The 26,394-nt window shown below is 36.0% G+C and overlaps 1 pseudogene; it reads right to left on the reverse strand.

Moving 5' to 3' along the window:
• Positions 1-16,528: 16,528 nt before the first annotated feature.
• On the reverse strand, positions 16,529-16,628 carry LOC138828691 (U6 spliceosomal RNA; annotated as a pseudogene).
• Positions 16,629-26,394: the final 9,766 nt, after the last annotated feature.

Genomic DNA, 26,394 nt, shown 5'->3' on the forward strand with positions numbered 1-26,394 from the left:
TTAGCATTAACAAATATGTTACCTCTATCTGTTGGATATGTTTTCACTTCGGTTATAGTGTCCTTTGAATTGTGAGTATAGTGTCCTTTGAATTATGAAAGGCTATCACTTGATATAATCCAGTATCTTCTTGCTTTTCTTTAGCAACTAATGCTTTCCATTTAGAAACCTTTACTGATACAATGTCATGAATTTTTACGTTTATCTCTTATCGGTTTTTACATCTCATATTTAGTTTGATAATCATTTTTTATTTTAAATTTTTGTATAAGGATTGAGGTAGGCCAGGTGCCTGTAGGTCACACCTGTAATCCTAGTTAATCAGGAGTCTGAAATCTGAGGATCACGGTTTAAAGCCAGCCCAGGCAGGAAAGTCCATGAGACTCGTATTTCGAATAAATCACTAGAAAGCCAGAAGTGGCGCGGTGGCTGAAATGTTAGGGTGCTTGCATTGATCTGCAGATCATATGGACAGCGCCTAATCCCAGAGTTCAAGCTCCATGAGTGACAAAAAACAAAACAAAAGAAACATAAAAAGGGATTGAGGTAGTAGTCTAAGATCATTCTTTAAATCTCGAGAGAAAATAGTGCCAATACACCCATTTAAGATTCTATTTTTTATTTCATAAAGTCATAGGATAGTTTTCAAAATCAATTGACCATAAACTGAGAATTTATTTTTGAAAAATCTGTTACATTCTTCTATGTGTCTGCTCTTGTAGTAGAACTATGTTGTCTTTACTACTCAACATGGTAAAAAGATTCAAAGCTAGTATGAAGGCTGAAGATACACAATTTTACAAGTTTGTTCTAACTGACCTGTATTCCTTGAATTTACATACGAGTTTATTGAGCAGGTGGACCAATATTCTACAGAGATATCTAGATGTTTGAAAGTGACTCATATTTTGTACCTTGTAAAAACACAAGACCCCAGATATTATATATAGAAAAATGCCTTCAGAGAATACTTGAAACAACTAAAATTAATTCAAGAATGAGTTACGATTTAAATAACACTGTAACATAACAAAGCTGAATGATAACAACTTGAGCTGTACAACAGAGGAGAGTGAGAGGGGAAACAATGATGTACCACATAGGAGCTATATGTCATTGCTATTGTGTTTCAAAAAACAGAAAGACTTCAGAGAAGAGAAGGAGAAAAATAACGTTTCCTGAGAAAAGTTTCTTTTTAATCCATCTAATAGTTTGTACTAAAAGTCAGTGAAAATGGGAAAAAATAAAATAGAAATTAAAGCATTGTATATACCTGTTACAATGTAAAGAAATTGTAACAGGAATATGATAATTTCCAAAGAAATAAGAGAAAGAATAGTTAAACTCTAAAGGGAAAAATAATGAAGAGACAAAAGAAGCAAAGTAAAACCTTTATCAATAACAAACACAAGAGTTTGGAAGTGGAAAGGCAGTGGAAATATTCTAAATAACAATAAAAATTGCTAACGTGGATAGAATATGTATCACATGTTATCATATATAATTTTGAAAGGGCATACTAGGAATGAAAGTTTGAAAGTCATGGTTTAAAACACTATTTGGATTATAACTAGACAGAGTAGCTCTGTGGTAAACCATTGGCCTTGCATATGTGAAGCAATGGTGTGATCTCGCAAGCATTACAAAGTACACACAAAGCACACACACACACACACACACAAACATACACACCACATACACACATTTGGAATATTGATTTTATTATATTAAACGGAGGAAATTTTCACAAACAGTAAAAGTATGTTAATATATGAAATCATAATATTGCTCGTACCATTTAAAAGTTTAGTACAAATAAAATAGTCACAATATACTTGGATTTTAATAGATTAAGTAAATGGAAAATTGATAGAAGACATTAGAACCTTTGCAAATAAGTTTTAAATAATAATCATTTTGAAACAAGTGTCCTTTTATTTTGACAAAAGATTGATATTACTGGTGTTTTAACTCAAGATTTAGTATGTGATAGCGAGGTGCTCTATATAACACTAGCGATGGCTACATCTCTAATCGGTTCACTCTGAATAGTTTTATAATAAGGTCTCATAGTTTCCCAGTCTCTCCCGAATTACAAACCCTATTTACAATTCCAAGCATAGCTAGAAAATGGATACAACAAACCACCATGCCGAGCTCAAACTTTTTTTTAAATTTAAGAACAAATATTTCCAAAAAGTGATCAGGTAATGAAGGCTTTCTTAATAAAGTAAGTGCTTCTTGAAAATGCAGTAAATATTTGTTACCTGGACAAATATGTTTATAAATATAAGAAAATAAATGTATTTAAATTCACTAACCATATAAAAATTAAGAAAATAATTTCAAATAGCCAAATGTTACATATTTTAAAAGCAAAATATATGTGACTGAATAATATACATATGTAGAAGTCATGCAAAATTATATTAACTGATCCTACAACTCTGAAAAAAGAATTACCCTAAAGAAACAAAAGGAAACATTTAAGCTCAAAATTTGAAAATTAGAAAATAAAATGAAGTAGGGGCTGGGACGGTAGCTCAGTGGTAGAGCGATTGCCTTCCATGCATGAAGTCCTGGGTTCGATTCCTCAGCACCATATAAGCAAAAAGGAAAAAGCTGGAAGTGGTGCTGTGGTTCAAGTGGTAGAGCACTAGCCTTGAGCTGTAGAGCTGAGGGACGGGGCCCAGGCCCAGAGTTCAGGCTCCACAACCGAACCCCCCCCCCAAAAAAAAGAAAAGAAAATGAAGTTTACTCTTTAGTTGACTTAATTAAGTGGAAAAGCTCTGTATATCAATTTTATAATAAAAATGCATAAACAAAGTAAGCAAAAGTACCCATTGATCAATAGCAACAGCAAAAGCATCAGTAGTTCTTGTTTTGAGTGTACAAAAATATCGATGGAAGATATCACATTGTTCCTTCCTTAAGAAATGTATTCATTATCTCATTTATGTAACTTTAACCCCTGTGTACCTTACCATTATAATAAATTGAAATTGAAATTAAAAATAAACCTATATATATATATATATATATATATATATATATATATATATATATATATATATATATATATATATACCAATTAAGAATTCTTAGAAGCCATTGGTTAAAATTTTTGTAAAAAACTTCCCTAAATACCCAAGGAATATACTTTGATGATACTATTTAAATACTTCAACCTCAGCAGAAAAGCAAAAATTTTAAAAACTGTTACAAAGTAAAGTATTAAATCAGAATATATTACTATTAATAATAATCATAAGATGATTTTATAGTCGTAGTCAAATATGTAAGAAATGAGGCAATTTGCCATTCATCTGCACTTAATAAGTGAGAAAGAATTTTCTAGGTCTTTTTAAATTATCATAAGTTTAATGAAATTATTCTGTCACATCATATGATAATCAGATAAAGCTGATATTAGAGCAAAGAACAGATTGTATTAAGTTTTTGGATGTTAATGTATATACTTATTTTGGTTGTGGGAAAATGTGTGTATTTCACATTGGGGTATATTGTTCTTGCAGGCCGGGATTCCCTTTCCACAAGAACATGCATCTCATCTGTCCTTTTAGCCTTCCCATCATCAATGGCATCAGAGTTGCACACCAACTTGTCTAGCTTGCTACCTTGACTGACCTGGATCCACAGTCCTTCCAATCTTAGTCTCTAGATAGTGCAGGTTGGTAGAAATGATCCAATTCACCCAGCTATAGATTGAGAAGTACGTCCACTAAACTTTTGGTTTGCGTTCTGTTCTCAAGCCTCCAAAATAGTTAAGACTACACATTGGATCCCCTGTTGCCAAGCAATAAGAATATTTTAAAGCAACTAGACATATATATGACTTAGGCTTGTGACTACCTCAGGAAAAGTATAAAAGAGCAGTGAAGCATAGAGGACAGCCAGAATTTAACTACCTACTCAGAGGCTGAATAAGCAAAGCTAGCTACTCAGGAGTCTGAGATCTGAAGACCACTGTTCAATCATGAAAATACAAGCGATTATCTCAAAAAAAAAAAAAAACAGAATTGTAGCAGAGGCTGAAGTGGTAGACCACTATCCTTGGGCACAGAAGCTGAGGAATAGTTTCCATGGCACTATCAAGCCTCAAGAATGATGAATGCATGCATGAGCACATGCACATGTGCGTGTGTGTACTCGCACATGCATGCACACATATACAAACACATATGAGTATTTCAATGTGAAGTTTTTATTTTTTTATCTTGCTGTACTTTCTTTCCCTGTATTAGTTCACAAATTAACAAAATCAGCTAAGGACCTATTTACATAAAATTCATCATGTTTCTCTAAAATCTACTCTCTTTTTGAAAGCCTGCTTTTATTTGACCCAAAAGTAAATTATTCAGGAAGTCAATTCATCACTCTCAAGTTTATAGTATTAGATGATTGTTTAGGTTCCTCGTAGCAATATGATTTTGTGAAATCCTGCATCAAGTAATATATTTCTTTCACTAGAAGAGAAACCTCTGTCAAACAATTAATAATAGCTTATTCTCCTCCTGGCATTCATCTGTAGTTTTATTTTCTTCATATATTTCATGATCTGTCTGTATATGCCAAAGACTGCCATGAAAATAAAATACCCTTCTCAGCGCTTAGCATGTGTATACCATTCGTAGATATGGAAATTGCTTTGGAATAAATAATGTTCACCCTATCTTGAGAAAGAAGAATTGGTTTCTCAGCACTTTAGGTAAGAACTTGAGGGAAAGAAACAAAAGGAAAAGTGAGGAACAAACAACTCAACACATAGATTCAAATGAAACAAACAACCCAAGAAAACACAAATTAATTCAGTACTCAAGAACCTGCAGGAAATGAAAGATTTAAAAAAATCAGCTATGACAAGCTTATGAAATTCGTGACTACATGGGATTGCAATTTTGTGAGGATAGTGGCAAAAGCCCAGACTGAACAGAAAGTTCTGTACACAATGCCATACAGCTGTTGTTCTAAATTCCAGGAAGAATAACATCAAGTGGACGGAGGCCAAGTTCATACACAAGTAGGAAGCCAGTTTCTAGCTGAAAAATAATCAGGATAACTTGGGGCTGGGGGCATGACAAAGTGGTAAGAACACACATTTAAGGGGACAAAACACTCAATTCAAACTCTAATATTAGGAGTATGAAAGAAAAAAGCTATGATTTTAAATAATTAGAACAATTGTAACACTTGAGTATTCTAGTGGAGAAAAATCCATTAGAGAGATAGAATGAACCCACGTTGCAATGCTCCTTTAGTGATAATGTTTAGTCGTACTTCAGACAAAACAGAGTTACCTTGCAAATGAGCATGGATGTGCATTTGGGTGATGGAAATACTCTACTTACACAGGTGTAAATTAAATAGATTTTTGGGGGTAGATTGTAGTTCTTGAACTAAGAGCCTTGGTGTTGTCCATGAGCTTTTTCTCTCAAGGCTACCACTCTAATACTTGGAGCCACAGTTCCAATTCTGATTTTCTGTTGGTTGTTTGGAGATAAGAGGCTCATGGACTTTCCTGCACAGGATGGCTTCAAACCAAGATCGTCAGATCTCAGCCTCCTGAGTAATCTTGATTCCAGGCATGAGTCGTTGATGTTTTTAATAATTTAGTAAATTGTATAGTTACAGAAATTATAAATTATGATTGTAACCTGTGTAATATATGTGTGTATGTATAGATCAATGCATACACTTAGAAATATATTAAAATATTTTTGCATCTAAAGTAGATTTATGAAATCATCCTTCATTAAAAATATAATGGAAACAAAAGTTAATAAGGAGCAAAACAAAGGTAATTGTTACACGTTTCTTTTTGTTTAATGGAATATGAATTGTGAGAATCAGTGTGGGAAAACAATCTCTACTTTAACAAAATGGATAATTGCTATTAATTCCAATCCATCTCTTTGCCCATATTGTGCATCCTCACACATGAGTGTCAAAATCAAACCACACTTTTTGCCTTTGTATTTAACTCACCTGTTATAATTTAGGGGCTAGATGAAGTAATCAGATAATGATTAAAATAATAGTAAGTGAGGCTATTAGTGAGAGCTGAAAAACATTTTAAATATGATAACTAATTAAATTACATATTTCTTGCTTTTACTCTGTTGTTATGTCCCTCATTCCCACATTAGGAAAGTACATAGAAGGTTCTCACTAAATTATATGTAATTATGAAAAATTTATTGAAAGAATATGGGCAAAGTGTGGTTTTAGCTTTTTGTAACCTGTATGGGGTAGTGTGTTTTTGAGGACTTGCAATACGTTGTGATGGTGATGAAGGGAGGGATGTCTTTATTCTGGAAAACTGGCTAGAGGATTGCTCCCAGAAAGATAGTGATGAATTCTTCTAAAAGGACAGTAAAATCACTTTCACAACCATGTTCACTACTGCACTCTTCACTGTAGCCAAGTTATGGAAACAGCCCAGATGCCCTTTGGCGAAGAGATGGTTGGCAAAAGGGTGTCATATATAAATAAGTGGAATGTATTTATCCATTATGAAGAATGTTAGGTTATTTGCAAAGAAATGGATAGATATAAAAATATGTTAAATAAATGAAGTCAAAGCCAGACACACAAAGGACCCATGTTCTGTCTCATATTTGGAAGCTAGAACTTTATACAATTTTACACAGCAATATTAACCAAATCATGCTATTTGTAGAGGAGTATTTAAAAGATGTAATTTTTTATAAACTTGAACTTTTAATCCAACAAAATAAACACCAGGAAACTATCACTTTGAAGATGTGAGGGGAAGTCAAAGGGAAAGAATAAAAATAGTTATGGAGGAAGAAAGTGAAGACATGATATTCAATGCAGATAGTATGAAACTAGAAAAAATTAAAGTGTGGTGAGGTTTAGAAAGGCAGGGAAAAGTTATATAAGGATCCATTATACGTAAAAGCATTATTTATTGAATGTAAATTCCCTTGTACAACTAGTTATGATAATAAAAATATAATTAAAAACAATGGAGCCATCTGATCTTAAACTGTGTTCTCTTAAACCATGAGTCAATATAATAGTTTCCTACTCAGAAATTTTCTTTGCAGGTATTTTCCCTTTAGTGACAGAAAAATGATCAATGCAATGAATATCAATACATCACATTGCACATCATAAAGAGACACAATAAAAATCACAGTACAACATTACTAGTACAACATTGCACACATGGTAAGTGTTAGCCTGAGGTTCATCTCCCACTGTATCAATTAACCTCATTCTATTTTATGACTAAAATACCAGCACTTAGTCTACAAATTCTTGGAAAATTTCCCAGAATTATTGTGTACACTCATAATATTTCACTTTATCTTTGTTAGAAAATAGGGAACTGTAATATGAATACTCAAAGTTCATAATCAGTACATACCTCCCTGGTGAAAGGAAGTGATAAAGTATAACATTCTTGATTTCTAGGTCAAAATAGCAAAAATCATATTCTATCCCTTCACTGAACACTGCACTGCCTCGGGACCCTATCTCTGTTTAAAACTGTCTTACTGAAAGAATGACCTCCCCAATTCCTGATGGAAACAGACTGCAGGTCTTATGGACCAATCATTTCCACATTGTAGCTCAACTAAGTTGTTTACCATTAGAATTATTTTGATTGCTTTTTATACCCAACATTTTGAGAGAAAGGTACTACTTTAAAATGCTATTAAAGTAAGACATATAAAAATCACCTTTGACCCTAGATAAATATTTTACCTTTCATGTACCCAAAAATGCAGTCTGACCCATCATTAATGAATTAAAGCCTCTCCAACTTGTGAATAAAATTGGTTTAAAAAGACCTAAAGGGCTGGGAAGGTGGCTCAGTGGTAGAGCGCTTGCCTTGCATGCGTCAAGCCCTGGATTTGATTCCTCAGCACCACATTAAAAAAAAAAAAAAGAAAAAAGCCGCAAGTGGCGCTGTGGCTCAAGTAGAAGAGCGCTATCCTTGAGCTGAAGAGCTGAAGGAAAGCGCCCAGGCGCAGAGTTCAGGCCCCACTACCAGACTCCCCCACCCCTGAAAAAAAGATATCAATACTACAATATTTGTGCAAAATTTCGTATGATACTGAAGATTCAATTGAAAACTGTTAACACTTGAAAATAACTCTTTTTCTTAGGAGTAGGAAACAAAACACAAGATTAATCCTAATCATTTCAAAGACATTTATTTATACTACAAATTCACTCTTATAACTACAAAGATTCCAAAAATAACTGAAGCATAGTGTCACAAAGGGCATAATTTAACTTCATCATGTACATTCAAAGGACTGTGCTAATAGAAAACAAAGTTATGCTAAAAATTAGCTCACGCAATTCACTTCCATTCTTTTATTCTATATATTTTAGTTTCATAAAAACTGTCTTTTGATAAAATGATGCATAAAAAGCCTATATACCCACTTACATTTTCAGATTTTAACAATGTTTATTTCAGAAATGTCTTTAGCTGTATAGTCAATGAACTGAAATAACACTAAAGTATTCAAAGGGTTTTCAGAAATTGCAAGACTGACTCTTGGATGATATTTATATTGGAAAAGATCTTCAAAAAGCCTCATTTGTTAAAGTTGTGATAGTTACTCCCACAAAAGAACTATTAATGAAGAAACCTTTGTATGTAAAATACAACTTAAAATGCATCCACAATCTGGAAGTGACACATGCTTTTTTTGTTTGTTTTTGCAATGTATATCTAACAAACATATCCACAATACTGTTTTTCAGTCAATATGATCGGATATTCAAACCTAAAAAATACGGGATTTATTCTTAATGTGAATAGATACTATCTTATAAAGAAAGTTATTTTCAACAGAAATCCGGAAAGAGTTTATCCACCTTGAGTTTCACAGGAATAACCAGAGTGTAATACCTGTTTGGTCAAGTCAGATAAACTCACTCCATGAGTATATCTTAAAAGTATAGCCAATTTAAGAGGTCAAATACATATTTTGTACTGACAGTCATCTTACAACAATAACTTACTACTTAAATATATGTGTATCTTCTTCCCTAACATATACAAAGAGCTGAAAGTGATCTCTTTTATCTAACTTAATGTTGTAAATGCTTTAATTATGATGATGTTATTATTTGACGAATAAAATGTACAGAAGGGTGGTTCCACTGAAATGACATTACGGAACAATGATAAATAACAACATTGCAACACAGTTCTTTTCAGACTCTCTCTGTCCTCATTGGCAAGCAACATGGCAACAGCACACACACACACACACACACACACACACACACACACACACACACACACACATTTGCGCACATTTACACACACATTTAGATGCAAGGCAAATTCAGGGTGTATTGTACAATAAAGTTCAAATAAAATATTAGTGATAAGTCTAAGGATAATGGGTGTAGAGGAGCACCTAGAAACGGAAGTAATTGGTCTAGAAAATTTGTTTAACAGGATCCTAACAGAGAACTTCCCAAACATGCAAAAAGACAGGCCTATTCAGATACAAGAAGCTTTTAGAATTCCAAATAGACGAGAAAAGAATAGGACATCCCACCGTCACATTACAATCCACACAGGATCAACTCAGACCAAGGAAAGATCCTTAAAGCTGTGAAGGAGAAAAGATTAACCACCTATAAAGGAAAACCAATTAGAATCACCTCAGATTTCTCAGCAGAGACAATCAAACAAGAAGAGCCTGGAATGATGTATCCCATGCCCTAAAAACAAATAACTATCAACTAAGAATACTCTACCCAGCTAAATTCTCCTTCATAACTGAAGGCCAAACAAAAACCTTCCATAGGAAAGAAAAATTGAAACAATACATCTCCACCAAACTAGCCCTGCAAAAGATTCTTAAAGATGTCCTACACATAGTAAACCAACAAGACCACAATAAAGGCCAAGAAACTGCACCCAAAATGAGAATCCAAGAACCATAGAAAGAACCCAGTTTTCACAGCCCCCGAGAAGGTGGATAACATGGCAGGAAGTCCGAAATACCTCTCAGTCCTTTTTATCAACATTAACGGACTTAACTCTCCAATTAAGCAAGATAGACTGTCTAGTTGGATTAAAAATAAAGTTCCTTCTATCTGCTGCCTTCAGGAGTCACACCTTGCCCATAAAAAAAAAACACATTTTCAATGTTAAAGGCTGGAACAAAATCTGCCAAGCAAATGGCCCCCATAAACATGCAGGAGTTGCAATCCTAATATCAGATAAAATAGACTTCAAATTAAAATTTGTGACAAGAGATAAAGAAGGTCGCTACATACTAATTAAGGGTTCTCTCCTGCAAGAGGATATTACAATTCTAAATATCTATTCGCCAAAAAATGTAGCACCCAAATTTATCCAAGAAACAGTACTTTACCTCAAATCCCACATGGATCCAAATACATTCATAGTTGGGGATTTTAAAACACCACTCTCCCCACTAGGTAGATCAACTCGGCAAAAACTAAACAGAGAAAACACAGATCTAAACAGCTGCAGAGATCAACAAGATTTAACAGACATCTACCGAATATTTCACCCAGCAGCATCAGAATACATGTTTTTCTCAGCAGCACAAGGAACATTTTCTAAAATAGACCACATTTTAGGCCACAAAGCAAACTTGTCTAAATTCAGAAACATTGAAGTTATACCTTGCATTCTCTATGACCACAAGGGAATAAAACTAGAACTCACCACCAAAAGCCACCAAAGAAAGGACGGTAACATATGGAGGCTGAACAACACACTGCTGAATCACGAGTGGGTCATGGAAGATATTAGAAAGGAAATTCAAATGTTCATGCTATTCAACAAAACAGAGAACACAAATTACCAGCTCCTTTGGAACACAGCAAAGGCAGTATTCAGAGGCAAGTTTATAGTTCTGAACTCCTACATCAACAAATTGGGGAGATCTGAAACCAACAATTTAATGACATATCTAAACATCCTTGAAAAGAGCAGCAAGATAAACCCCAATCCAGTAGATGGAATGAAATAATCAAAATTAAATCAGAATTAAAAGAATTAGAATTCAAAAAAACTATAGAAAGGATCAACAAAACAAAGAGTTGGTTCTTCGGAAAAATTAACAAAATTGACAGACCCTTAGCAAATCTTATCAGAAAAAGAATAGAACACACCCAAATTAATATACTCAGAAATGAGAATGGAAACATCACCACGGAAACAACCAAGATTCAGTACATTATAAGGGAATATTCCTCAAAACTTTATGCTAATAAGTTTGAGAACTTGACAGAAATGGACCTTTTCCTAGCAAATATTGACATTCCAAAACTAAACCAAGATGAGTTAAACCATCTTAACAAACCCATATCAAGCATTGAAATAGAAACAGCAATAAGAGACCTCCCAGGTAAGAAAAGTCCAGGACCAGATGGTTTTACAGCAGAATTCTACAAGGCCTTCAAAGCAGAGCTCACACCAATACTCCTCCAACTCTTCAATGAAATTGAAGGAAAAAGTTCACTACCGAACACATTCTATGCAACCATCATAATCCTCATCCCAAAAACAGGCAGGGACTCATCAAAGAAAGAAAACTGTAGACCCATTTCTTTGATGAACACTGATGCAAAACTTCTCAACAAAATTTTGGCCAATCGACTTCAACAATTCATCCAAAAATCATAAACCAATATCATACAGGATTCATTTCAGGAATGCAAAGCTGGTTCAATATACGCAAATCAATTAATATAATTCATCACATCAACAGGAGCAAGGATAAGAACCACATGGTTATTTCAATAGATGCAGAAAAAGCATTCAACAAGATTCAACACCCCTTTATGATGAAGGTTTTGGAAAAAGTAGGAATCCATGGAACATTCCTCAATACAATAAAGGCTGTATATGACAAATCTACAGCCAGCATTATACTTAATGGTGAAAAACTAAAGTCATTTCCTCTTAACTCAGGAACAAGACAATGATGTCTACTCTCTCCACGTCTCATCAATCTAGTATTAGAATGCCTAGCTACAGCAATAAGACAAGATCCAAACATAAAAGGGATCCAAATAGGAAAAGAAGAAATAAAACTCTCCTTATTTGCAGATGACATGATCTTGTATTTAAAGAATCCCATCGACTGCACTCCCAAATTACTCAAGCTGATTCAAAACTTTGGCATAGTAGCCTGGTATAAAATTAAGCCCCCAAAATCAATGACTTTTCTGTATGCCAACAATGAGAAAAGTGTGCCTGAAATTTTGAAAGTAACTCCATTTGTAATATCCCCACAAAAAATAAAATACCTAGGAATTAACTTATCTAAAGGAGTGAAGGACATTTACGATGAAAACTTTAAAATCTTGAAAAAGGAAATCAAAACAGAACTTAGAAAATGGCAAAACATTTCATGCACCTGGATTGGAAAGATTAACATCGTGAAAATGGCAATATTTCCCAAGGCTATCTACAAATTCAATGAGATACCTATCAAAATTCCAACCTTGTTCTTCAAGGAAATAGAAGAGACATTCTAAAAATTCATATGGAACAATAAAAGACCCCGAATAGCAAAAACGATCCTCAATGGAAAGAACACTACTGGAGGAATATCAATACCAAATTTCAAACCGCACTATTAAGCCATAGTAATCAAAACAGCTTGGTACTGGCATAAGAACAGACCTCAGTACCAATGGAATAGAACTGAAAACCCAGAAATGAACCTACAGACCTATAGCCATTTAATATTTGATAAGGGAGCTAAAACAATTGAATGGAAAATAGATAGCCTCTTCAGTAAATGGTGCTGGCAAAACTGGTTAACTACTTGTAGAAAACTAAAGCTAGATCCTTATATATCACCCGGCACACGAATAATTTTCAAATGGATCAAAGACCTCGGAGTCAAACCAGACAATCTGAAAACATTACAGGATGGAATAGGAGTAACCTTATGTCTCCTTGCTCAGGCCGAAATTTTCTTTATAGAGACCCGGAAATACATACAATGGACAAGGGTCTTGGAACTTGAAGAATTAAATCCGCCAAAAACAAATCCTCAAAAAAACAACTGCCCAATAAATAAGTGGGCTAAAGACATAAAGAGAAACTTCTCTGAAGAAGAAAGAAGTATGGCAATAGACACATGAAGAAATGCTCAATCTCCCTAGCCATAAAAGAAATGCAAATCAAAACAACATTGAGATACCACCTCACCCTAGTTAGAATGGCAAAAATCAAGAACTCTAACAACAACAGATGCTGGAGGGGATATGGAAAGAAGGGAACCTTATTGAATTGTTGGTGTGAGTGTAAACTTGTTCAACCACTTTGGAAAGCAGTATGGAGGTACTTCAAAAGACTTCATATGGAGTTCCCCTATGACCCAGCAATACCACTTTTGGGTATTCACCCAAATCTTTACAAACAAGACCACACTAAAGCTACCAGCATAACTATGTTTATTGCAGCATTATTTACCATAGCTAAGATATGGAAGCAACCCAGATGCCCCTCAGTAGATGAATGGATCAAGAAAAAGTTGTATATATACACAATGGAATTCTATGCCTCCATCAGAAATAATGACATTGCCACATTTGTTAGGAAATGGAAAGACTTGGAAAAATTTATATTAAGTGAAGTAAGCCAAGCCCCTAGAAACATAGGTCCCATGGTTTCCCTTATTTCCAATATCTAGTATATGTATGAGTCAAACAGAAAAGGTCTGATAATGTGATGTTAGGAAAATGAACCCATAGTTATGCATTTTAATGTTTTTTTCTTTCATGCATTTGTTTCTAACACATTTATAAGATTATTTCTTTGTTGCTTTGTATCTCCCCCCCCCCACAGTATAACCCCACTTTCACTATATTTGATGTTGCTACAATTTGTAGAGGAGAGGGGGAAAAACAAGTAGTTTAAGGATACAGTTGGACGCGTTGCAACAATGAGAATTACATGTTGTCATGTCGAAAACGAACTTTACAACTTTGGTGCGGGGGGGGGGGGGAAGGGAAGACGTGGGGGGGCCGAGGATTGGGTGGGGGGAAGGAGGGAGGCTGGGAAGGGATGTGAATGGCAAAGAAAGGAGGAATCTGCAATGCTTGATAAAAAATGTACTCATTATCTTGCCCATGTAATTGTAAGCCCTCTGTACAGTATGTTCACAAAAATATTAAAAAATAAAGAAAAGAAAAGAAAAGAACCTAAGGGATATGAGGACCAAATTATTATGATATTTCACTAGGTATCCTATGAAAAAGCAAAACAAAATGCACCAGAAGAAAGCCAGAAAATCTGAATATAATACAGGCTATTTTTCCTCACTAACTGTCATAGATGTATATGTTAATTCTAAGGAGACTTAAGTTCTAATAGCATTCGAACTACTGGAAGACACTCATGTTTTACCGATACAAATTATGTCCATACAGGTAGACCCATTGCAACAGTGAAATGTACAAGTCGTTATGTTGAAAACGATCTTTACAACTTTCGTGGAGGGGCTGGGGAGGAGAGAGGAGAAGGGAAGGCGGGAGGATTGGGTGGGGAGGATGGAAAGGTATAGGAAGGGGAAACAACGGAGGAGGCTACTTACTGGTGATTCACTTGTACTTGAAGCATGATTCTGAATTATTGCTTGCTGATTCTGAACTATTGCTTTGATCATTATATTCTCCACGAAGAAAAAGTGAAATTTAATTGATAGCAAAGGACTACTAATACATTTTTACTTCTCATTAAGCATCTTCAATCATCAAAATCACCTGAAGACAATAGATAGGCCTATTTTTAGATGGAAACAAGTGTCTTTAAAAAAAACAAGAATTTAGGTAGTCATACAAAGGACTTCTATTTTATTACTGCATTATACATTTTTTCTAATGTTGGATACCAACATTAGAAAGCTATTAGGAAGCTCTTAAATCACATATGTTGTGATGGTATTTCCCAAATCATTTACATAGAAGGCATTGTTTCCTATTTTCTCATTCCTAGAATAAGCTGCACATGAAGACACCACGGGTCCTTATTTTCAGTCTGTACCTTTGAATACTGAGGAAAATCTTTCCGCTGCTCCCTATAATTCACTACTCTCCAGTTAGAATAATTTAGAATAGTAAAATTTGAAAAAGAGAAAATAAATCATGGTGAAAAAACATATGCAGAACATTCACCAGTTTTTTCTGACCAGTTCAACCAATGTGAACTATTGGGGAAATACATGGACACCTCATTCCCACTGGTACTCAAAATCACTGGTTAGGCAATTCTGACAAAGACAAGGAACAAGATGAAAAAATGAGGAATGGTATCAATTGCAAGAAAAAAATGGAGTAGGATCCAAGCAAATTTCTTCTTTGGGATGCCGAAATGTATCGGCTTACTGTGTTGTGAACACTGCTTTCCAAAATGGCCACGAAGATGAATACTAGGGATGAGGATGAGTATACCCCTCTTCATCGGGAAGCCTAGAGTAGACACTTAGATTTTGTCCATGAGTTGGCAGCTCAAGGCAGATATTCATGCAATAACTCTGAATGGCTGGACACCCCTGCACAGTACTTATATGTGGAAAAATACCAAAATGGCTTCTTTATTACTTCATCATGATGCAGATACCAATCCCCAACTAAAGGCCTCTTGACCTCCTTGCATCTTGCTGCTGGGAATAGAAATAGCAAAGATACTCTGTATCTCCTTCGGTTGAACCATTATATCAAACCAGGTCTGAAGAACAACTTTGAAGAAACTGCATTTGATATTGCCAAAAGGGTAAGTACGTATCATTACCTCTTTGAAATTGTGGAAGGCTGTACAAATTGGTCTCCTAAATCATAATGGTTTGGTTATGTTTCTTAAATTTCAAAAATGCCAGTCCATCTTTTGTGTCCCTACACATTTTTTCACAATACAAAGCAACAGCAATATCTTACTATAAAAATTTATGTATTCCATGGTATTCTTCCAAGTGAATTGCATGACTTTGATATCAAAATGTATTCAAGAGTTGTTTGTATACATCTGTAATGATTTCTGCAGAGTTTGTGATTCTTTAAATCGGAAATAATTTTAACTTATCTGTTGAAATGAATAGTATAGAAACTAAAGATGTTCCGGGTGCTTTTCTGAACAAAGTATATCTATGTTTTTGTAATGTTCATAATCTATTTCATTCTCTCCTAGATATAATACTTTGAATTCTACATTGTTATATAATGTAGAGATTCATTAGTAAATGTGACCTTTCAGATTGCATTCCATATAGAAGAATTTTAAGACTCCTTTTTTTTCTTAGTTTCTTTTATTATTTTATTTCTTTGGGATAAAATGGCAATATTATCTAATTTCAAGTTTTGTAAAGGTTATGCTATGTAAAGGCCTTTCTAAGGTGAAAATTTAATATACTGATGTCAAACTAACCTTTAATTCTATGAATTACATGTATTGTTACACTTATATTTTTGTAATCAACTTTTTAATAACTTTTTCATTTCTTGCATCAGAAGAATGAAAAATATGGAATACTTCACAAATTTTCATATCATCCTTGTGCAAGTGCTATGTTAATCTCTGTATTGTTGTAATTTGGGTAGACCTGCTGCTGAAGCATGTAATATCCTCTAAATTTAAGTACTTAATGATACAATCTTTATACAGGCATATATCCATTGTTGCCTATTTGTAACAAGGAACCCTTATTGTTCCTGAAAATGCTATTGATCTTATTTCTCTAAATTTCTGTGTACAGTGGGAAAAACTTATATAGTTTGGTCGATTGCTCACATTTACAATTTTTTGTCAGTGACTATTTCGTCATTTTCATTTTAAATTTGATCATACTTTGAAGCCTTTACAGCTAAGTCCAAAGGTGGTGGCTTTTCAAGTACTTATTTATCAACTGAGTTAGCTTTGTGGAGCTAATGGATTCAAAGTAAGCCTTGCTTAAGAGCTACTTCTAACTTTCTGCAGCTTAAAATTTCCCAAATGAGGTCTTGCTGGGACAAATGTCTACGTGAACTGTGAAGACTCAGGGTCTATGTTGAGGGGGCAGAATGATGCAGGCTCCAGCCTCGGGGTTATCTGAGGACTGTGTTTGGAATTAGGAAAGCTCTTGGAACGCCAGGCTACAGAGGGAAAATGTTCCCTCTCCCTATCTCAAAACATGTCACAGACTCCTGGGAGCTGAGGAAGTGGCTCTTCTCCTTGCTTAAGCATAGATTAACAGCTGGTCAAGCATTTTCCTGAGATTGGAGAAGTGGTTTGAGCTTGATCTAAAATAGTTTAGATAATAATATACCTAGACCTTCTCTCATAGGTTAAGTAAAAATGTATCTGTGGAAATTTTTTGTGTGAATGTTTTCTGACCAAATCTTGGCAAATATGATGCTTGCTAGTCTTTAAATACCCACTAACAATAAAGCACAGCATGCAGTGGCAATTGCTGTTTGCACTCTGCATCCCCTGTGTCCTGGTGATTTTGTGACCCTTACCTAGGGACCCCAACGCACTAGACATTGACACTGAACCTTTACCTTTCTTCCATGTAGGAACAGACCAACCAGAATATCTTACGCTGAAAGCATGGATTGTCTTACTGGATCAAAAATAATCTTAGTTACAAGGGATCATAGAGAGATGAACAGTTCAGACAGAATTGTTCAGAATAGAAGGTATTTTATCAAAACATAATAGTTTATTATACGTATCATTTCAAAAGTTGCTAAAGCCAAGAAAGTGAAAAAAATTGTTCATATGCATGATTACCTACTGTCCTGACCTGTCTATCATCCAACCAAGCAGGAACTTACACTACTGACATTCTATCACCAAATATTGCCATAGCTCCTGGAGAAGTCCATATGTTTCTCCTCGATATTAGGCCTTAAATTTGTAATGTTTTAATCACAGTGTTTCCTCTTGCCTCTAGGCTGCATATCTACAAATGGTAGAGCTTTAAGTCTAACTCTACCAAAAACTGAGGTAGAGATAATGGAATAATACTTTAAAACAGAGTTGCCTTTGATTCCCTAAACACAACACAACAATGCAAAACAATTTTTATATTATATGTACTTATATATTTTATATTTATATGTGCTGATTTTAAATTTTATACAGTGAATCTTACTAGAATTGATAATTTGACAAATATATTGACATTTATTCCCATAAATAGATTGGAATATAAATAATTAGGTTCAGAATATATATTAGAATATAAAAAGTATCAATGCAATATCTTCAGTATAAGCTTGTGATATCTTCTAAGTGTTCGTGGTCTTCTGAATAAACATGGTATAATAACAGTATTGTTTTCTGCTAATCTATAAGGGATTTTATTATGATGCTCTGTTTATTGTTTTAACTTGCTGGTCCCAAAGTGTTTTTCTCCATATTTCTAAAGCATTCTTACTGATTATACCCAAATTTTGCTGATATGATGTCTAAAAGCTATTATTCTTCTGCAGGACCCACGGATCCTAGGATAACAGGTCCCAGTTATCTGCATCATCAGATAACAAGGGCATGACTTCTAACATAGGCCCATGCAACATGCCAACAGAAAATAATTAAAGACTCATCTCAATTTCTCATTTCCTATAATATTTCAGGGCCCCAATTGCTTACAAGAATTAGCAGTAATCAATTGTGAAATGCAAGGCAACTTAAAATGAAAGATGAGATCACAAAATCTGAGAGAAAGTACTGTAATTCAAACTTTCAATTTACAGATGACCAGCCCATATGAGTGAACAAAATCACAAATGAACAACGTCATTTTTAATACCTTTCTCCTAATGATGAATGAAAGATTTCAGTGCAGCCAAAAAAATAGTTTCTGGAATGATAGATCATAATTGGTCTACCAAGACTAGGAAAACTTGATTTAGAGGTCAAATATAATTTAGAAAAACATTAATTGAGAATACCCTTAGTGCTTCAAAACACTGGTACTTCAGTAAAACTTGGTTCTGTAGTATAAAAATGTCATTCTCAAACCAATGTAACCTACATTTAATCTCCTGAAAGTATATTCCTTTTCAAATAAACTTTTAAAAATCATATTCACCAAAATAACACTTGACAAGTAGATGATAGTGACATTACAAGGTTTTCAAGTGTAGGGAGCAAGTTACAATAGAGTTGATTTACGTACCCAGCACTAATACCAAACAAGTTCAACCATTCATTAAAGTGCAGAAATACTACCCCCCACCATTTGTGTTGTTCAGTAGGGGCCTTCCAGAAATGTGTTTAATGGATCAGCCTCCCATAATTCAAACCCAAATATTAGCTAATAAAGTAAATTTCATCACATAAGAAGGTACATTTTAAAGTCACTAATAGTTGCCTTATCATGTGTTGCCTTATCATATATTTTCCCTATCTGTCTAACATAGTAAGAAATATGACTTTAAGTCTTGAATATGGGTACTGATGAGAGATTTGACAAACAAAAAATCTGTCTTCTATTTCTATCATATTCCTCTAAGTAGTAAATTTTAGTTTTCTTCTTTTTCCAAAACTTATAGGTAGTAGAATATTTACATAGGATAATGTAAAATAAAATAATCACATACCATTGCACAAAGCCATTTATAAAACCTGGTAGGAATAAATTCTAGGCCATTTTTAAACGTTCCTTTTGACTAAAAATTAATCTTCCAAATGAACGAGAATAAAATCATGTCTAAGTGCTTCACATTTCCAGTCTTGCACATTGTTATTGCAGATGAATGAATTATGGAAATATAAGCTGACATCAGTTGCCTATATATTCTCCATGCTGGCTGAGACTTAGAATTTGCACAGCACATGAAAACAGGTGCAATGACTGGCTTCTTACATCAGGGTGAATTTTTGGCATTGCTGGGCTTTGAACTCAGGGCCTAGGAGCCCAACTGCCCAATCGGTCCACGTGATCACACCAGACGTTGAGCCACTAAGGAGATGGGCTTTTCCCAGGGACTGAGATCGAGCCACAGGGAGGCCAAAATAGTGCTCAATGCATCATTTAAACATGGGATGTATGTTCACATCTGTGTGGGGACTGCATCGTGCATTGAGTGTACTTATTGTGTTTATTTTGTATACTATTCATGGATTATTGTGTATTTTCTCATGTATATGATGACAGGTATAACTGGGCTGACATGGATAACAACTTATTCCCATGACCACAGGGTGGCCCATGCATTCTCCATCCTAGCTGAGACCCAAGACTTGCAGAGGAAAGGAAAACATATGCAACCATTGGCGTCTTACATCAAGATGAATCTTTTGGCAGGGCTGGGATCTGAACTCGGGGCCTAGCAGGCCCAATTGGTGAATGAGTCCATATGAGCACAACAGCCTGTGAGCGACAAAGGAGCTAGGCATTCCCAGTACCTGAATTTGAGCCCCCCTGGGGGGAGAGTGGGGAGCACAATAGTCATCCATTCATAAGTAGAAGGTAGAATGCAAATAAGTATATATTTGTATAGAGTAGGATTGATGGTGACTTGTGATGGAAACCAATCTGTGTGTACCTATATTTCGATATTTTCTGATGCATTCATTTCATGTCTGTGATGATTATTGTCATGCTTCATTAACTCTTCTTTACAAATAATCTATACCCCATGAGTCTTGCGTATCATTTCCTACTGCATCATGCACAAACTACTGATTCAAGGATGAGATCGATCACATGCCATGACTCTTCCTAGGTCCAGAAACAAGTATCTCAGGATCTCCCGCCATTCCCTCCTCCTAGGGGGACTGAATTCAAGCCTCAGTCCTGGAAAAGTTACTCCTTATATACATCTTAACAATAAGATTTATACTTCCGTTCAGATGTTCAGTCCATATTGTGTTTGGTGCGTTTATTCATTTTAATTCTTTTTATTAATTTATTTACCACTTATTTTATTGACTCTGATGACACTTAAACCATTTATTACATTGTTTACATCCTATGATATAGAATCTAGATTTTAGATGTATGTGATCTCCATCATGCCTGGCAGTGCTAGAATCGGATCTCAGGGCCTAGCAGGCCCAATTCATGAATGGGTGAGTTTGAGCATGGGAGCCTCTAGTCAATGAAGCTGTCAAGTGATTCCCACGGGCTGAGATTGACCCCCAGTTTTGGCCAAAACAGCAATACATGGATAGGCAGACGGTGATATACAAAGAAATATATATTGTTAAAGAGTGCCAGAGCCGTCTATCTATGATTGAATGACACCTACTACGTTCCTACCAACTCTTAGGTATTTATTATACCACCATTGAAGGAATATTATTCTTTTAATGCTTAATAAACTATACACTAAGATCAATCAGCATTCTTGGACTATTGCATCCAATTTTAGACTAGACGGATGCATGAACTACTCTTTCAATGGATATTCCCATGCATAGGAATGAGTCTCTTGTGATCTCCTGCCATTGGTGTCAGGACTGGGATTTGAACCCAGTGCCTATGTCCACAGGTTGTCCTATGGCTTCACTGATAGCCCACAAGCCATCAGCAATGGCAGGTCATATCTACTTTGCAGCCATGTCATTCAAACCCAGGATGGTCACTGTGCAAAGAAAAAAATAATAAAACCCCAGACCCCTGAAGGTTGCCACTTTTTCTGCTTTCCAGTTTTTTTTCGAGAAAGTCCCCTGGGCCTAGGATCTTAGGATCAGCTATGGTTCTGGAGGCTGCAACCAAGCCGAGAGAGATCTAAGCTGAGACAGAGTTTCCATGACCTGAGTTCAAGCCCCATGGTTGGCCAAAAGAAAAAAATGAAAAAGAATAAAGAAAACATAATTATTTAACTAAATTAAAAAAATAAAGCTACCTAGTTTGGAATTTCTGCTAGTTTTCTTTCCTAGCCTGGGATTTGAACTCAGGGTCTTGGTAAATCTGTAGCAATGTGAGGGAAGATTTGCTACTACTTGAGTTCAAACCTTGTGCCAACCAAAAGTGAAACCTAAGTCACTGACCTAAGCAGGGGGAGGTAGTTGTGGCAATGGGAGGGAAGGTATAGTAGGGGGAAAACAAAGGAGGAGGTAACAATGCTCAATGTGAAATTTACTCATTACCTTGGTCCTGTAAAATATTTTTACAATAAAAAACGAACAAAGACAAACAATGTAGTTCTCATAGAAGCATTTTGGAGGTAAGGGAAGGATGTCTGAGTGAATAGCTGTACAAAATTCTACACTTTTTAAAATGTTCAGTATGGAACTGAATAAACATAACTGCTTCCATTAAAAAATTATGTCAGTGTCTTGGAACTGGGGCCAGTATTTCTGCCATTGCTAGGATTTGAGCTCAACGTCCAGGTAACTATTTTGCATCATGGGTGAAGGCGAAGCTCACTGTCCATGAGGAAAGAAATTCAGGCTAGAGTACCCAGGGCCTGAATGAAGGCCCTGAAATGGAAAAAATATCTCTATACATGTGTAATATATGATATATATATATACTTACATATGTATGTTAATTTCATATTATGATTCAGGTGGATCAGTGGTAGAGCACTTGCCTTGCATGCCTGAGTCCCTGGGTTCGATTCCTCAGCACCACAAAAGCAAAAAGAAAAAATCCGGAAGTAGAGCTGTGGTTCAAGTGGTAGAGTGCTAGCCTTGAGCTGAAGATCTGAGGAACAGCACCCAGGCCCAGAGTTCAAGCCACACAACCGGACCCCCACAGAAAAAGAATGATTTTGAATTTTATTTTCCTTTGATTCATTTATTTATTGATTACTGTATTTAGTATTTTTATACACATAATATTTATTACATTTTGCACAACTATTATAAATTTATACCCAATAATTGAGGACATTGACTCATTTTCATTAATATTTTATTAAGTGTTGAAACATAATACATAAGTAAATGGAAGCATTTGTCACAGTCTTTACATGATTAGAGTCTCTCACAAGTATGAGCTTTGTCTTATTTATCTTTGGAAACTTTCTATCGGGTTTTCTTTAGATGATTTATACTCAGAAGCCTTTTCTTGAGGATAGGCAAGTGAGGTATAAAATTGTGAGGGTGGGGCTAGAAATGTGGCTTAGTGGTAAAGTGCTTGCTCAGCATGCATGAATGCCAGGGTTTGAATCCTCAGTGCCACATACTCAGAAAAAGCCAGAAGCTATGGAGTAGCTCAAGTGGCTAGCCTTGAGAAAAAGAGCTCAGAGAGAGTACCCAGGCCCCAAAATCAAGCCCAGGACTGTCTAAAACCATAGGCCAGATGCCAGTGGCTCATAAGTGGAACCGTAGCTTCTCGGGAGTCTGAGAGCTGAAGACCACAGTCCAAAGGAAAGCCTGTTAGATTCTTATCTCCAGTGAACCACCAAAAGAACCCATCTGGCATTTTGGATTAAGTGCTACAGTGTTCACCTTGAGCTGAAGGGCTCAGGGTCAGTGCCCAGGCTAGAGTTCGAGACACACAACTGGAAAAAGAGTGAGGGTTAATTAAAATACTTTTCCTATTTGCTAATTACAAGAACATTCTTTGGAACATGAACACTGATGCCCACCAGAAATGGACTCAGAGCTCAAGGTTCAAGTGTAGCACATACATATGCCTATCCTCTCAGACTATAGCATTGTAATATTGTTTCCTACAGGGTTCTTAAAGGTCCAAGGTTAAAAGGCTTAATATGCTACACAAGCCCTTTGTGATAAGCAGTTGACTTGTATTGTCAATGTCATTACAGTTCTGAACCTAGCAGAGCACAAGTAGGTCATACCCATCACCCTAGCTCAGGAGGCTGAGGTCTCAGGATCACAGGGTGAAGCCAGCCAGGGCAGGAAATCTATGACAAAATGACTTCCACTTCTGAAAGGTCAGATATTCAAGAGCTTCGTGTGTCTCCCTTGGTGATGAGAAATTACTTGCACATTAAATGTTCTTATAGTACTTGAGCTATAGAAGAAGGAAAGAACCATTATTGACCTATCCTGGATTCAGATGAAGTTCTCAGGATCCAAGCCCTAGCTGTGTTAGCAGGAAGAACTCCAGTGTAACTCTGTAATAGAAGGACAGAAAACAGTTTAAAAAACCAGTCTAGGTGCAGAGACCAGGCCTACAGGATTAGGAGGCAGAACGTACACACTCAACAGGGAAGTGAACTGCAAAACCACTTCATTTATTCCAGGCACAACCAGCATTGGGGAAAACCTGTAAAATTTGTTAAAGTTACACCAGGGTCAGGCTTTACTCGGCCTCTTCAAACAATGACTAATGAACCTTCCTCCCTCATGTGAAGGGAGCCTCAGGCTACCTTTAGGTTACCAATAGAGAGCCAGTTTAGTGGGGGAGAGGGGAGGAGCAGAGTAGAGAAACCCTGCTCTCTGGTCTTAGGGAGTGGGTTTTTGATTCTCCATCTATCAGATTTGAAGACCCATCTACCTCTGCCAGTCCATTCTCCTTCCTTAATTCTCCACATAATTAATGCAAATCCCCAGACTAACTAGAGGCAGGACTGTTTCTATTTTGTCTCCAAGCACATGATTTAGAACCTAGTTCTGCCCTCTTGACTATGGGCCCTTGGTTGCCTGAGAAGTGGGAAAGAGACAGTCTTCCTGCTCTGTGGTTATGTGAAGGCACACTGCAAAAGGCCTCCTGACTGGGAAGTGTTCCCTTCTTTCCTCTTGACGTCCAAAGATTAAACTATCATATTTCTTTCTTTCTTTCTTTCTTTCTTTCTTTCTTTCTTTCTTTCTTTCTTTCTTTCTTTCTTTCTTTCTTTCTTTCTTTCTTTCTTTCTTTCTTTCTTTCTTTCTTTCTTTCTTTCTTTCTTTCTTCCTATCTACCTACCTACCTAGGTATCTCTTTGCCAGGTCTTGGGTTGAACTTAAGGCCTGGGCACTGTCTGTAGCACTCTACTACTTGAACCACAACACCAATTCTGGCCTTTTCTGTGTATGTGCTCCTGAGGAATCGTACCCAGGGCTTCTTGCATGCTAGGAAAGCACTCTCTCACTAATCCACATTCCCAGCCCCCTCATAAGTATGCTACCATTACATAAGTATGCTACCATTTTACTTCCTCAAGTTTAATTTTCTGAAGACTGGTTACTTCTAAGAAACCCTATCTTGTGTACCCCTGCCTGATTTGTGACTGTTCCTGCATTGTCCTCATAATAAAATGTAAATAAATACTGCTGAGATCTTCAGTGTGCATCATATAAGGACACAGGCCTGGAACCCTGGAAGAGAAAGACATGAAGAGGATGATGCAGTAGGCGCAAGGATCATATCTGAAAAATAAATAAATAAATAAATAAAAGCATCATTGCATACAGTGTGTTTGAACTCATGGAGGTAATATACACACATAAGTAAGTAGGGCACTGATTCATAAACTTGGCCTTCTCTTTTTGAAAACGTTTTTGAGGCTATCCCATGGCTTAAACTCAGGGCCTGATGCGTTCCTCAGCTGTTTTTCCCAAGGCTGAGGCTTTACCACCGCCACAGCTCCACGTCCAGCCATCTGGTCGTTAATCGGACATAAGTGCCTCCCAGGCTTTCCAGCCTGGTCTAGCCTGTTTCATCTGCTTGACTTTCTCTCTCAAAGCCCCATTTCTACCTTCTGGTCCACTGCTTCACTTCTGGTTTTCTGGTGGTTTATTGGACATAAGAGTCTCACAGACTTCCTGCTCAGGCTGACTTTGAAGGGTGATCTCTCAAAAAGGTTTCAAGCGGCTTTCCTCAGGGATTCACCAAGGAACACCTCCACACAAACCTGGAGTCTAAATCTCGAGAGACACTAGAAAAGTGATGCATGAAGATGCTTCTAGTATATTCTAGATACTTAAGGTTGGAGAGACACAACACTCCTAATTATTAGATCATTTTATAGGCAAAAGAAGCAACGCAGACAATATAAGGATCGCTCTAGCTTTTGGTCCTCCCATCTTGAGACAGTAAGTTGCTGTAGCTCAATGCTAACTGACAGAGCTGGTATGTCCTGTGGACATTTGCACAGAAATTCTATGACATTCATTTCTCACTTTTGGTTTCAAACCTATGAACAGATGGTAAGATGAGGAAGCAAAATCCTTCTTAGAGAAAGCAAGTATAAAGGACATTGGGTAGTTAACTTATAAATTCATAAGACTGGTATGACCCTGTTAAGAAGTCAGGTTTCCAGATTAAAAAATGAAGAAGAAAAGAAAGAAGGTGCCAGTGGCTTCTCATTGTAATCGGAGCTCCTCAGGAGTCTGAGATGTAGAGAATCAGAGTTTGAATCCAGCCAGCATAGGAAAGTCTATGACAATGTTATTTCTAAGAGATCACAGAAAAACCCAGAAGTGGGGTTTTGACTCAAGGTTAATGCACTACCCTTTAGCAAAAGGATCTCAGGAACAATGCCTAGGCTCAT

Source organism: Dipodomys merriami, unplaced genomic scaffold (assembly GCF_024711535.1).
Source record: "Dipodomys merriami isolate MVZ:Mamm:240054 unplaced genomic scaffold, mDipMer1.0.p SCAF_1610, whole genome shotgun sequence".
Lineage (NCBI taxonomy): Eukaryota > Metazoa > Chordata > Mammalia > Rodentia > Heteromyidae > Dipodomys > Dipodomys merriami.